The 14,564-nt window shown below is 38.6% G+C and overlaps 1 protein-coding gene across 11 annotated transcripts in view; it reads right to left on the bottom strand.

Moving 5' to 3' along the window:
• kcnab2a (potassium voltage-gated channel subfamily A regulatory beta subunit 2a) overlaps positions 1–14,564 on the bottom strand; it is a 279,869-nt gene that overhangs the window by 140,040 nt on the left and 125,265 nt on the right. The window contains exon 1 of one of the 11 annotated variants that reach the window (XM_052039402.1): positions 7,779–7,975. The exons of the other annotated variants lie outside the window; for them this stretch is intronic. The gene's annotated coding sequence lies outside the window, so the exon portion shown is untranslated. Of the gene's footprint in view, positions 1–7,778; positions 7,976–14,564 lie in introns of those variants that run through there. 11 annotated transcript variants of the gene reach the window in all.

Raw genomic sequence — 14,564 nt, 5'->3', positions numbered from 1 at the left:
GACATTTCGGGTCAAAGCCCCTTTGTCAGAACTGGAAAGGAGAAAAAACAAGTTAACATCAAGCTGCAGAGAGAATGGGGGAGGGATGGATCGGACAAAGGGAACATCTATACAGGTTGAGGCCAGGGTTGCCTTGGCAATGTTGCAAATGAGATCATCTGGTTGATTGGGTTAATGGGGGCAGTTGGGGAGGGAGACTGTGGTCCTTTGTTCATAAAACCAAAGAAATGAGGATAGTTAGAGACTAAGAACATGAACAAAATGGAGAGATTACTTGTTCTCTCTCCGTTCCAGTTTTGGAAAATTCTCCCTCCATTAGTATATCCTCTCCTGCTGGGCACGTCCTTCAACCGGCATTTTGCAACTCTTTCCACCACTTACCTTTTCACCACTTACATTATGCACGTGTGCACTTGACTGAGGTTCTCAGTGCCAACCTAAATGCGCCTACTCCACTGACCCAATCATGGGCCAGTAACCGGTGGGCTCATTAGACTATTTCACAGAGCACTTGAGAACATGCTGGAATCTCTTCCTTTGTTCATGCAGTACTCTCTTGCCATGAATATCTATGACAGGAGTCTTGTATCAGGCATGTGGACAACGTGGCAGGCCAACAGAGTAAAACTACATGCTCGTTGCTGGGGATATTGGCGTGGGAGAGGATATGGAAGATTTTTTTTTAAACAGAGACAGGGTTGGTGATGCCTTTCAAGTGCTTTATGATGCCTGCTATAAGTAGCCATGTCTCATGAGCATACAGGAGCACAGGAATCAGCACTGCCCAGTAGACCACAAGTTCTCTGTGGGGTGTGAGGTCTTGATCTTCAAACATGTTCCTCCAAAGACTGCTAGTAGTACATTGACGATGAAATTCACCAATGCCTTCAATGTCTGCCTTCACTTAGAGATGGCTGCTGAGAGATGGGGAAAATAATCTTGTAATTTAACTATGGGATTCAAGATATCATTACAAGCATCATCATCATCATTTGACCTTGAGTGATACTCTTGCAGTGATGTGAAAGTAGCTAAAATGTTAGTTGATTTTAGTTCAGGTATGGATTTTGTTCAGCGAAAGTATAGATTTTATCCTGCTTGCCTGGATGCTTATACTGTGAGAGAGTGAAATCTTATACAAACACAGGAAGGAACAATTATCCACTACTATATCTTTTCCTGACCTCAAACAAAACTTTAGCAAGACATTCCCCTTGTTTTCTCATTTTCCCCACTTTACCTCCACTGCAGACAACCTGCTTCCCTGCAACTTTCCAGACGTCAGCTGCCTGCTCTCTTCTAGAGTGAAGCCACTTTCTGCAAACTCAACCATTGCAGCTTGCCCACTTCAGAATAGCCATCCCCCAAACGCCAATCACCTTCCCTCCCACATGGACCCAGCAGCCATGCTAACGTAAATCTGATAGCAAATTTCAAATCATTATGACTCCCTATGTGAAAAAATCTTTTTGTCATGTTCTTTTACCAACCTCCTGAAATTTGCTCTAAGTGCTTCTTGATCAAGACAGCAAGGTATTGAAGGTATCAAGATAATAAGGGGAAAATACTTCTAGAAACAGCAGCTGAAGGTTGGTTAACTGTCAATTTTAAATCTAGCAACTGAATTTCATCAATCATACATCAAAGGATAAGGAATGAGACGTTAACTCATAGAAAGTTTGCAGAAAAGTCATGATCTCTCTGAAGGAGGAAATGGGGCTGAGGACAAGGAAAGGGAGAAGAGACACGGATATGGGATTCCACTACAAGTTAACATAATTGTTGCCTATTTGGTTTGTTGTTTCTAGTCATTGCCTTCCGCAAATATTTCATGAAACTTTTTGAATTTGTGCAATTGAAGGATCTTGAGAAAAAAGCCCTTAGTGAACATTATTTTGTCATTTTTTCCACTTAATTTCAAAGGAAGTCTTTTTGACAGCAATATTCGAAGTCGTCATGTGGATTCATTGGCTCTTTGTTCTATATTTTTAATTTTCCTTAACTTTGTGTCTTTCTCTTCTCAATACTTGGGATGAATCTCTAGGTTGAAGTCCATTATTTTGGACTTATTCCAATATGCTGTCAGATTTATCCACAGATGCAGCACCTTCAGAATTCAGAGATAATTTACTATATCTTAACATTATAATTCCTATTGACAATAGATAATGTTTTAAGCTTGTTTTAAACTGGATTGCATCAGTCTGCTATTTTACCACAATAGGGGATTAGAGATATGTCTGACCCTTTCACTGGCTTCATACACACATGCTGGATAGTAACTACACTTTAACCATTTCCCTAGGCAACATCAATTTGATTTGTAAAGACCTGTGATTAAATCAGTTGAAGAAGACCTGTGATTAAATCAATTTCACCTGTAGTTAAATCAGTTTGTCATTTTCCTGATCTATATTCCTCTAATTTTCACCAAACAATTAAGTTAGTTTTAGAATTTATGAAATATTGCAACTCAAGGATATAGAATTCTATAGCATATGTTTTGTGCAGGTTTTTGAAACAGATAATTTTGACCTTACAGGAAAACAAATCTTATGAAGTACTACGCATTTGCATTTGTACATAATGACTATAAAGACCTGGATACTGCAATTTATCCTCAACTGAGAAAACCATCAACTAAAGTATTCATGTTAAATTTCCAATGTATTCATTTCAATACAACACTTTATAGTTTCAAATCAATTGCAACATTCCCAATGCAATTCAAAGCAATTAATTACAAAGTACATTTCAATAAATTATTCCAGTGTAATAATGATGGCATCAATCCAACATGGTAAATTTGCAGAGATTAGGCAGAAGTTTAACATGCGCATAGTTAAATGTCAGACCAACCATAGAGACAGTGGCATTCCAGTGTACAAACTAATCTAATACACAATATCAATTAATTTTTCTCCTCCAAGGAATCCAATCACAAATGTTCCAAAAATTAGTATTAATTTTAATATAAGGAATATTTAATTAAAACAAGTGCCACAAAAAATATAATTAGCATTTGAGTGATAAATGAATCAAAGACGGAAGGAAAGATGTGGCAGATGGAGGAGGAGGATGAAGCAGAGAGAATTAAAATTATTGGCAATAAAATGAAAATAAAAATCAAAATTCTGTTCATAAGAACATAAGAAATAGGAGCAGAATTGTGTTATTGGGCCCCATGAGTCTGTTCTGCCATTCAACTAGACCATGGTTGATGTTCTACCTCTAGCACCATTTTCCTGCCCTATCTCCATATCTCTCAATTCCTTTAATAGCCAGAGATCTGCTGATCTGGATTTACGAAAGGGAAATAGTGTTTGACTAAACTACTGTAACTCTTTGAGGGTGCACCTTGTAGAATAGGATGCAAAAGAATCAGTAGTTGTAGTATATTTGGATTTCCAGAAGGCTTTTAATAAGGTCCCACACAAGAGGTTGGTGAACAAGGTTAGAGAACATGGAATTGGGGCTAATATATTAACATGGATTGAAAACTGTTTAAAAAACAAAGAGCAGGAATAAGCGAACCCTTCTCAGATTAGCAGGCTGTGACTAGTGGGGTACCGCAATGATTGGTGCCCAGCGATTCACAATTTTTTTTTAAACTTTTGATTTGGCTGAGGGGACTAAATGCAACTTTGATGATGATGCAAAACTAGAGAATATGTGCAATGATGAAGATACAAAAAGGTTTCAAAAGGATGCTAAGTGGGTAACAACATGGTAGATGTTCAGACTTGTTAACTTTTCCAACATTAATTCAACACTAATAATTATTTCTTATGTTCACTAGCTTCATAGTTCCCTATTATTTCTGGAAGATTTTTGCATCTTCTTTCATGAGGACACTTTGTATTTCAGTCTTCTGCCATTTCCTTATTCCCCATTATAAATTCTCCCAAACCCATCTGTAAATGACCCAGATTTGCACTCAAGTCTTATCCTTTCTACACATCTGTAGAAGGTCTTACTGTCAAATTTAAGAACATAAGAAATAGGAGCAGGAGTAGGCCATCCAACCCGTCGAGCCTGCTCCACCATTCAATAAGATCATGACTGATCTGGCCATGGACTCAGATCCACTTACCTGCCTTTCCCCCATAACCCTTAATTCCCCTACTATACAAAAATCTATCTGTGTTTTAAATATATATACAAATTTGATGTTCTTTATACTTTTACATTCTATTTTCCCATTCTTTAGCAATGGCTCGTTCATCCTTTCTGAATTTTAAAACTTTTCCAATCCTCAGGCTTCACATCACAACCAATAATCAAAAGCCAATAAATAACTTCCACCAATGTTTTCTCCCTATTGCTGTTTCTCAGTTCCACTCAGACCAATTCTAATTCCATTCAATGATATGCTGAGCCAAGGTCCTTTCTAATTATGTACTGATATCATCTCTTATTAACAATGCTAACCCCACCTCCTTTTCCTTCTGGCCTGTTATTCCTAAACGTGCAATCCCTTGAAATATTTAGCTTTCAGCTTGGCTTATTCTACAGCCATATTCCTATAAGGCAATTAGATCTCACAGTATTATTTGTACTGTTAATTCAACCACCTGGCTGTGGATGCAGCATGCATTTAGACATAATGATTTTAAATATGGCCTTAACATTTTTTTATTCCATTTGCTACATGTTTTTGTTTCTACTGCCTAGTTATTTTGTTTACTACATTTCTAACTTTCACTTCCAGCTTTGATTCTCTTCCTCCTAACTCTCCTCTCAGATTTCTATCCCCCGGCAACCTGGCTTAAACCCTCCCCAAAAGATCAAGCAAATTCCCCTTACTGGCCCTGTTGAGATGTAATACATCCAGGATGATAAGCCCCAAACTCTCAGAAATCTAAAGCCCTCTCTCCTGCACCATCTCTTCAGCCACGTATTCATTTGCTCTACCCTCCGATTTCTGTGTTTGCAACCACATGACTCTGGCAGTAATGTTCAGATTACAACCTTTGAGGTCCTGCTTTTTAACCTCTTTCCCAGCTTCATGTAATCTATTTGCAGGATCTATTGGTACTAAGATAGACCACTACTTCTGGCTCTTCATCCCGCCGCCCACCCACCCACCGCCTTTTGGATGTTCTGCAACCATTCAGTGAAAACAGTGAATGTTAAACAGTGGCGTAATGTACTATCTTGGAGTCACATCTATGGCCAAAATAATGCCCATCTGTCCCCCTAACTACTGAATCTCCCATCATGATATTTGTTTTCCTTCTTCCCCTCCTGTGCAGCTTAGCCATTTATGGTACCATGGTCCCATTTCTGTCTGTACTCTAATGAGGAATAGTGGTCCTCCACCAGTATTCAAAAGGGAAATTCTATTTGCTGAGTGAGATAATCTCAGGGGCTTCTGATCCTCCTGGTCTGTCTGGTGGTCATCATTCCCTCTCTGTCTGCATACTCTTAAGTTGCAATTTAGCAACCTTTCTAAACATGTTATCCACAAAGTCTTCAACCTTGTGGCTGTGACTCCAGCTCTGAAACCTCCGAGTCCAAGTTGCTGCATTTGCAGCTACTTGCAGCATGTGAGTGTTTTGGGACACTGGAGGCACTCGTAATCTCCACAAGGATGCACATTTCACTCAGCTACGCTGTCAGTCCATTCCTTACCTTCACAGTTAAGTTTATCAAGTAGGAATATATCAGAAAATACTTGCCAATTAAATACCTGCCTCTGCCATCATCACTTTCAAACTGTGTCATTGCACTTTCAAGGCGACACCAGCGTTAAGTTGCTCCTACCAATTTCACTTACTGTTGCCCCTATCTCACCAATGTTCCCTTATTCTGAGGGCCATGCACTCAAGAGGAAGACTGTGCTCAAATCATGCATTACTCACAAACACATCATAACACTCACAAACCAATCTGAACTATAGTTTAGGACAATGAAATCAGTACCACTGTAAAGCCATTTGAGGTTGTAAAAAACTTCATAGCAAAACTATCACCTTTTATTATGGTCTTGACCAACTGGCAATGTCCCAGATTATCTGGCAGCTGTGGTACAGATAGTCTCAAACTCAAACCTATCCTGTACTTAGTAGATTTCCACCAAGAGTCACTGAAAAGCAATTAGGATAGGGGTTGTTAATTGGCTCCCCACCCTGAAACAAACTAGGCTCAGTTGTTCAGTTTTGACCAGGAATCAAGGTGGGGCTTCTTGGTCTTTCCAACACTCCCATTAAATCTTACCAAGCAAATTCAAAGAAAATTTACATCAAAGAAGGACATCATATCTGTACCAGTCAAAGAAGAGCTACTCAACCTAATCTCATATTTGAGTACTTTATCTGTGGCCTATCAGGTCACAATTGAAGCTAGTGCAGATTTGCGAGCCTATAAAAATCTTTGTGGACTAATAGTTAATTTCTGGCGGCTTTGCACAAAGCAAACTGATCACAATTTTTTTTAATCAAGATTGGTGGGTGGGAAATAAATGAAACAAAATGGGAAGAGGAAATGTAGCATTGAGTGAGCCAGAAAAATAACACACGTATGCGGTAATCTGTCAGCTGTAGGAAGTAAGTTTATCTGCTCCACATGCTAAAAAGTGTTTCCCATGGTGAAAGAAGCGATTTGTTATAAGTACAGTTGAAACAAAGTGCCAGGAACTTGTGCGCTTTCTTTTTCATCCAAATACAATAGCACAAATTATCAAAAACTGCAGAGTTCCAGAGTTGGCAGGAATATCATATTCACAGCATAGCACTTAAAAAGATGGTATTTTTCTGGAGACTTAGTTTTAATTTAGTGAGATCAGCATACACACTAGAAAGGTTTTCTATTCAATATCTGTGATAAGGAAGCACAACTCAATTGGGATGACAACAGGTTATGATCACTATTCATCCATTCCTTTCTTCAAAAGAATGCAAGTAGAAATAAAGTTAGACTTACTTTGGCAATATTGTGCACTTTAGGGTATGACACATACTGCCTATCAACGCCCATTGGGAATTGTACAGAGTGAGCATTGTGAACCCAGAATGGAATCTGTCTTATTAAAGTCAAATTCCTTTGCAGCAGGGATGGAGGGATAGAAGGAGAAACAGTTTTTTTTAAATCAATGGAAAAGACTGATAAGAATTTAAATAAATGATGTTTACAATTTCAAATGTGCACAAAATTTAACATTTTTCAGTTAAAAATAGTGGTTAAAAACAGAGCTGTATATTGAAATAGTATTGCTAGCAGTATTTAGCAATACTATTTCAATAAAATACTGAACAGAATCCTTTGTGAAAAGCTGCAAAGTGTACAGCACGCAAACTGTACTGATTAATTTACATAGTTTCTAAGTAATACAGTATAAAACTTTGGAGATCAAATGTGAAAATAGTAAAGAAATGGAGAGCCAAAATTAAACAAAACGTTTCTCCATTTCAGAATCAAAATAAGATTGCAAGTCTGGTGGGGGCAGACAGTCAAAAATGTATTTTGTTTTTCCTGAACCATTACAACAAAATGAGTATTTGGCAAAAATTGTAATTTGGACCTATTTGAGATAACCTACAAAAAAGTGAAGTAAAGAGATAAAGTTATTGCAGCAACAAAAACATAAAACTATAGGTCACCAATGCCAAGACATTAATAAAAGAGGGAGGTACTGTATGTCACATTGAAAATACTATAACACAACATCATCTCAGTTACATAAATTTTGCATTCAAGATATAAGACTATAGGTCAGAAAATAAATATTTTCAATATAGCTGATACAGAATGCAATCAACCAATCTATGGTTACTTACTTCTCTCCTCTGAATTTTAAAAGCTAGTCTTTGAATGACTAGCAAAAAACCTCATTGCAATATAAATCCATCACACAGCAAAGGTACTTCATGGAAGAAAATCTGCTGTCCTTGCCTACTTTGGCTCCAGACCAACCAAAGTGACTGACATGTACTTTTCCCTTTATCCATATCATTAATAAGTCAATGTCCTTAACTTCTACATGCTTGATATACCAGGGCAAGAATATATTCAACCAAAATTGCATTACATACATCTGTAAGCTGCAAATAATAACTCTGGGAAATGCAACCTTTAAAACATTATGAAATCATTAATCAGGAAGTATTTTCACATATTATGGCGCAATTCTACAGTGTTACCACATAAATGATATGCAGCTTGGATGTATAGTCAGAGCTGGAATTACTAGGATAGGGCATCCATTGACTCACATAGTTAAGGCAGTGAGTACATGATTCACATAGACCAGAAGTTCAGCAGTTTTGTTCTCTGATCTACACAAAGTAAACTGAGAAGATGGAATTTTATGTTACTTTTACCTTTTAAACCAGAGGGTTGTAGATATTCAGTCAGTGAGCATATACTATGTTGAAAGCAGTAAATTTTGGGGACTCAATGGAATCAAGAGTTTGGGTAACTAAATGGACTCGAGTTAAAGTATCATTCATTATCTGCTGCAAAGAACTGCCACCTAAGAGCCACCTTGGGGCTACTTTTTGACAGATTTGTACTTAAGTGGCTAGGAGATAGAAACACACACACACCACAGGTCTTCAGAATGAGTGACAGAATCATACAGCACAAAAACAGTCCCTTCAGCCCACCCTGTCCAACTGACCATTCAATACTCATCTTTCCCAATCCCAATGACCACCACCTGGTCCATAGCCTTCTATGCCTCGGTGATTCAAGTGTTCATCTACATATTTAGAGACAAAGGGACAGATAGCACAGAAATAGGTCTTTCAGTCCACTGTCCACACTAAACATCACCACTGCATGGGATTAATGTAAATGGATTACATTACCATCCAAAGGCCTGAGGATGGTAATGTAATCTATTTACATTAATGCTACATTAATCCCATGTTTTATTCCCCCCGCATTCTCAACAAATCCCCCTACCCCTGATTCTAACACACATCCACACACAAGGGCAATTTACAGTGGCCAACAAACCTACAACATGGAAGTTTGCATAATGTGGGTGGAAGCTGGAACACCTGTAGGAAACTTGATGTGTGGTTACAAAGAGAACATGCAAACTCCACACAGACAGAACCAGAGGTCAAAATTCAACACAGGTTTTTGGCACTGTGAGGCAGTGGGTCTACTAGCTTCACTATTATGCCATTAAATGTTGCAAATATTGCATTAAATATTGGTGGCAAGCAGTGCATTCCAAACTCCAACCACCCTCTGGTGGAAAAAGTTCCTCCTTATATTCCCTCCAAACCTCTTACTCCTTATTTTGCCCCCTCTGTTTATAGACACCTCTGCTATGGGAAAAGTTTACTGCTGTCTATCCTATTTATGTCCTTCATAATTTTGTACACCTCTACCACCATTCTCCGCTCCAAGGAATACAAACCAGCCTAATCAGTCTCTCCTCCTAACTGAAACACTCCATCCCAAGCAATATCCTCTGCACTCTCTCCAGAGAAATCATGTCCTTTCTATACTGTGTGACCTAAACTGCACACAATAGTCCAAATGTTGCCTCACCAATGTTTTATAAAGCTGTAACATAACTTCCCTGTTCTCATATTCTATGGCCTGGCTAATGAAGGCCAGCATCCCATATGCCTTCTTTACTACCCCATCAACCTGTGCTGCCACCTACAGGGATCCTTCAACTTATGCACAGAGGACCCTCTGTACCTCAATACTCCCCAAGACCCTACCATTCATTGTGTATGTTCTACCCTATTTGACCTCCCAAAGATGCTGATGAGATATTGTGCCATTACAGATGGACATCTGGAGCAAAGTTTGGGATAGTTGGGTTTCACAGGAGAAAATACATGATTTTGAAAGAATCAAGAGGGATCATCATTTCTGAATTTCTTGGCAGCACCCTAGAAAAATCATCACAGAAGCCAACTTTCACTCTTTTGGTAAGGCTTATTCCTGCAAGTTGACATTCATGAATCATATATTCCTGTCGAAAACATCAAAAGAGATGTCAATGGTGTACTGAACCTTAGTATCACCACACGTGCCCAGCAGCCTCCACAAGTAAGCACACTGACAAGGAAGAGCTCATCAGTAATACATAGTAGGATCTACCAATCTAACTATTCACATTTACAGAGGGTGACAGAAATGTGGAACACCTTTTAAAGTACAAAAGATGTTAGTTCAAATAACAATCTTAAATCTTAGATTGATCTTTTTTTTTGCTTGACATGTAATACAATGATGCAGAACCAAATCAGCTGGTTAAAATCAAGAGATAGGTATGAATGAATATCAAAACAACTCGAGGGCCTGCATGATCTATTCCTGTACCTGTCCCAGAGCTCTGCATGTGGCCCACAGTGCCTTTTATCATAAACATGAATTAGAACATTTAAGAAAAAAAGGACACTTCAGAAACAAGAAACCTCACTTAAGATATTTGACTCCCATATCATTAAACTGTTAATTTGAAACCAATTGTCATGAATCTGCCCTTGCAAGAGGCAGATTATCTTTATTTGAATAAAATATTCATTCTACCTCTAATGCAGAAAGGGTAAAGAAAAAGCTAAATGAAATGTTGAAGTGTCTAATGAAGAAAAACGATCAATTTCCTCCTCACTCCACCAAATCAAGCAGTTGAGACGAGAAACAGCACTGCTTTGCAGTCCACTTATACAATGCATCTTATTTTAAATCCAAATCTACTGATCTACTGAATTCTTTCAAGGCCTGTAAATCCTAAGAACTAAGAATCTAAAGGCATTATAAGATATCCTTCAACTTAGAAAGAATAAAAATCTTACTGCATCAGTTTCTCTCTGACAATATTATGGCTGCTAAGAATGCTCCTGCCTCTGCACTGCAGCATTTGGCTGCAACTTGCAGAACTCATTCAAAAAAAATCAGTGAGTTTCCTTAAAAGCTCCAGAGAACAATCCCACTGCAAACCTTTTACAGTGCATTATGAAAACTATAGCTACGTAATTCTTTAGTTCACAACATTTGAAAACAAATCGGATTCATTCTGCAAGGCAAATTTGAAAGGTGGCTTAATACAGAGCTCAGTTTCAAAGAGATTGGCATGACAACAATTCCCTAGCAAGCTACAACATAAAACATAATACTGCAGAATCTGACATTCTTATTAAAATTCAGTTTTGCATCTCAGCTAGCCTTCTAATTCAGAAAATACATGCAGTACATACGTATTTATTGCAATCAGCTTGCAAAATAAGCATGCAGAGTTACTAGGTGAAGAATTCCACTGCAGTGGCTTATGTGATCCACCCACTAGCTGTCCTGTAGAGGGTGTTAGAGGAAAGCTTACAGATACAAAATGATGGTTTGTATTTTACATATTTCAAGTCACTAATTAACAATTCTTAAGATGCACCTTAATTCAATAAATTGCTATCAGTACAGCCTATTTGACCTAAAACCCTTTATTCTGCGATTTGACCTATAAATATCTTATTCTGCAAACTTACAGCAATATGCATTTGTGTGAAAAGTGATTTATATAAAAAATTCAAGGAGAATTATACTAATAACACATACTGTAGTGAATGGTGAACAGTTAAAGCAGCTAACAGGACTGGACAGTTCCAAGAACATCTCAACCTTCATCGGCACTCAACTGCTAGGTTCCTCAAGCAAAGACAAAGCTGAAAATTTTGAAAGCATCTTCAGTGAAAAGTGCCAAGTGGATAACCCATCTCAGTTTCCACCCACTTATCAATAAGTGCTCACAGCTGTTCAGTTTTGATAATTACCAGGATTACTCAGCTCCAGATCTGATTAGTCAAACTTCAACAAATTCAAGAGGTGAGGCAATAGTGATTGCCATTTACACCAAGGCAGCATTTAACTGGATGTGGCATCAAGGAACTTGACAGTCTGAGGTCAGTGAGGATCAGAAGGAAAACTCACTACTGGCTGAAATCATCTTACTTTATGCAAGATATGATTGTGATATTTGGCAGTCATTCCTCTCAGTCCCAGGACAGCACAATAGGAACTCCTCAGGCTGTGGCCCAGCCCAACAATTTCCAGCTGATTATCGACCTTCTTTTCAGAAGGATCATAAAAGGGGAAGTTTAATAATGATTGATTATCACAATGTCTAATTCCATCCTCAACTCCTCAGAAAACAAAGCCTGCATGAAGTAAGACTTTGACAATATTCAGGAATGGGCTGAGCAGTGGCAAATAACAGGAGTTCCAGGCAATGACCATCTTCTATATGAGAGTCTAACCATCTACCTTGACATTCAAAAGCAATCCCATCATTTAGTTTTGAACCATCAACATCCTGAGGATTAGTATTAACAAAAAGGTTAACTAGTTCAGTGACATAATTACTATGACTAAAGGACAGGACAAAAATTCATTATCCTGTGGCAAGTGATTCGACTTCCAACTCCTCAGAGCCTTTCCATCATCGACATAACACAAGTCAGGAGCCTGATGGAACAATCACCACTTGCCCAGATGAGCGCAGCTCCAGCAACACAAAACTATCCAGAACAAAGCAGCTTGCTTGATTGACATCCCATCTATCCTTAAACATTGACTCCTTCCCGCACCATTGCGCTAAGGCTGCATCATCTACAAAAATGCATTCCAGTTATTCTCCTAGGTTACTTGGGCAGTATCTCACAAATCCATGACTTCTATTGTATAGAAAAGCAGAAGTGGGAGCTCCAAGGAAACACCCCATCCTGAAATATAGTGCTATTTCTTCATCATTACAAGGCTTAAACCCTAAAACTCTCTACCCAACAGAACTGCCGGCGTACCTTCAGTAAAACAGTTAAAGATGGCAATTGTCTGCCATCTTTTCAAGAGCAATAAATACTAGCCTTACCAGCAATGCTCACATTTGGTAAATTAATTTTTAGAAATGCAAGATTTAAAGTTGATTTATTCAATTCTGAAACATGTTCCTGTTATTATAACAATTTTGAGTTCCTCATTTTAGAAAGGAAGACAATACTGGAGACACAAAAGACTGAAGATGCTGGAATCTGGAGCAACAAACAAAATGCTGAAGGAACTCAGTGGGTCAGGCAGCATCTGTGGAGGGAAATGATGTTTCTGATCAAGACCCTTCATCTGACTTGAAAGATCGAGGGGAGAGAGCCAGTATAAAGTAGTAAGGGGAAGGGGTAGATCTGCAGCCCTTTGTTGCCTCCACCTATCACCTCCCAGCCTCTATTGCTATTTCTAGTCTTCCTCCTCTGTCTGCCTATCACCCCTCCTCACTTGGATCCACCTATTGCTTGCTAGCTCTTGCTTCATCCCTTCCTCTCACCTCTTCATCCCTATCATCTCCACAGCTATTGACATGGTCAATTCACAATCTTCCTCATATGCCTCCACGGTCAATTCTGTTGCCTTTCCCCAACTTGTTTCAGCTTTCGTTGTATATAATAACAACAAGAGAAATGGCAGGAGTACACCCTCATGACTGCACTGACATTCAATAACATCATGGCTTATCTTTTACCTCAATGCCATTTTCCTACATACATCACATATCCATTGGTTTGCTTAATATCCAAAAATCTAATTTTCTCTGACTTGTATATTATCTATGACCTCTTGGGTAGAGAATTTCAAAGATTCACAATGGTCAAGGTGAAGAAGCAATAGGTGCTTCTTCCTGCCCTTAGACCATTATCTCTGGAATTTCCACAAATCTCCTTCTTGGTCTTCTTTATAAGCTATTCCTTGGTGCTGTCATCTGAAAACTTGAGATCAGGTTCCACCTGAATACTGCTTACAGCTAGTTCCACAACTCTACCACATCTCCACAAGGCTTCATTACATCCAACAACTGTGGTTATAATTAAGCTCTCCAGCACAATCAGAAGTGCTGACTGAAGTGAAGAAACAAAGAAAGGATAGTCCTTTTTGTCCTATGGCCATTCTTCTGACAGCATTACTTAAAATCTGCAGGAACAGTGAACCGCCTCAGGATAAGTGCATAACTGCAAGCTTCCTGGTTGCATGCTTTGACCATGAGATTCTTGGAGTGTTTTTCCCCTTAAGACCCACTGACTTCAGTTTTACCAAGGCTCCTTAATACTACACTCAGTCAAATGCTGTCAAAGACAGTCAGTCTCACCTCATCTTTGGAAATCAGCTCTTTGGTCATTTTAGGAACATAAGGAGATCTGGGGGTGAGTGGTCCTGGCTTATTGAGAAGGTTATTGGCAAATAACTGCTGCTAGAGAGCATTACATATAATACCTTCCGTTAGTTTGTTGATGATTGAAAATCAACCAACTGGGCTGTAATTAGCCGGAATGGAATAAAAACAGAAAATGTTAGAACCACATAGGTCAGGCAGCATCTATGAAAAAAGGTTTTCAACCTGAAACATTAACTCCATTCCTCTTTCTCACAAATATTGCCCGAGCTACTGTTTCTGATTTTATTTCAGACTTCCAGAATCTGCAATTTTTTGATGAGATTTGTCTTTCCTTTCGTGAACAGAATTTTTTCACATCGTTAGAAGCACAACTGTTTCTTCAGTACTACAGTTAGGAGGTAGTCTGGTCCTGTAGCCTTTGTTGCATTCAGCATTCTCTGCC

Source organism: Pristis pectinata, chromosome 26, assembly GCF_009764475.1.
Source record: "Pristis pectinata isolate sPriPec2 chromosome 26, sPriPec2.1.pri, whole genome shotgun sequence".
NCBI classification, from domain to species: Eukaryota; Metazoa; Chordata; class Chondrichthyes; order Rhinopristiformes; family Pristidae; genus Pristis; species Pristis pectinata.
This window is presented reverse-complemented; position numbering and strand designations above follow the sequence as displayed.